General features: G+C 67.4%; 1 protein-coding gene across 1 annotated transcript in view; it reads left to right on the top strand.

Moving 5' to 3' along the window:
* Nucleotides 1-331: 331 nt before the first annotated feature.
* TLK2 (tousled-like kinase 2) overlaps nucleotides 332-1,085 on the top strand; it is a 145,847-nt gene continuing 145,093 nt past the window's right edge. Inside the window, exon 1 of the mRNA XM_012659640.1 lies at nucleotides 332-383. The gene's annotated coding sequence lies outside the window, so the exon portion shown is untranslated. The remainder of the gene's footprint in view (nucleotides 384-1,085) is intronic.

Here is a 1,085-nt window from a genome sequence, read left to right as displayed (position 1 = left end):
AGTGTCCTGGCTCATGGGAGTCAGTGAAGAATGTGATTTTTTTCCTTGGCGCTGGGTGGTCACAGTGGGAGCCCTGTCCTATGCAGGAAGCCCTCCTTGCCCCCAAGAGCTCATCCTTTCATATTTCTCACTCCTCAGTAGACACTCTATGAGGGGCAGGCCTGTTTTTTTTTTTCATTCGAGCACCTACCCTCAGACCCCCGTAAGTACCCAGGAGGGCCGTGTTTTTAATCTGAGATTGAAATGGAACCTCCCCCTGGGTGCCCGGGGACAGTCCCTTGGGGGCAGCGCCCCCCCTTCCGGAGGGCAGCATCCTGGTGGGGGTGGGGGCTCAGCTTTGATCCCAGGGCACATTTTGTCCCTGGAGACGCCCTGCCAACCAGGTATGTAGAGGGAAAGTGCAGCCCGCTCTCCGGGGCACCGAGTGGGGGCTTTGGGAGCGGGAGGGCGGCTTTGGAGAGTGGCGGCTGTGGGAATCCAAGAACACGGGTGGGCACAGCGAACTCACTAACTGGGCGTCTCCGGGAGGTTCGGGCGGGGTCCACCGGCTCACGGGTTTCTTCCTCTACAATCCATCCGTGGGCAGAGCAACCCTACTTCTCACCCAACGCGCGCGGGGGTCGGCGAGGCGGATCCAGGAAAGGCCCGGCTCGGGCAGTCAGGCCCCTCCAGCGCGGGTCCGCGGCCCGGGACGCCAGCCCGACTGCCCTGGCCGGGGCCGGTCCCACGGGGCGGGGGCCGGTTACACAAAGACGGCGGCGGGGACTCCGGGACTCGGGCCCGGGACAGCCGCGGGGCGCCCCCAGGCCGCCCGACTTCTCCTCGCGTCGCGGCAAGCCAGCCAGCGCCTCCCGATGCCCGCCCTCAGCCGCCCGGCGAGGCGCGGCCTCCTCTGCCGGCGCGGGGTCCCCTGCTTAACCCCTGCCCGCCAGCCCGGCCTCTGATTGGAGGAGGCGGGGCGCCGGGGCAGCGGGGAGCCCCCCACCTTCCTCGTCCCCTCCCCCTCCTCCCCCACTGTTGGAGCTTCCTCCACCCCCCCAGGACCCCCCCTTGCCTCCCAGCCGTGCAAATCTCGCGAGGAAACA

Source organism: Propithecus coquereli, unplaced genomic scaffold (genome assembly GCF_000956105.1).
Source record: "Propithecus coquereli isolate 6110/MARCELLA unplaced genomic scaffold, Pcoq_1.0 Scaffold119, whole genome shotgun sequence".
NCBI classification, from domain to species: Eukaryota; Metazoa; Chordata; class Mammalia; order Primates; family Indriidae; genus Propithecus; species Propithecus coquereli.
The sequence above is the reverse complement of the archived record's forward strand: the minus strand, read 5'-3'. Positions and strand labels throughout refer to the sequence as shown.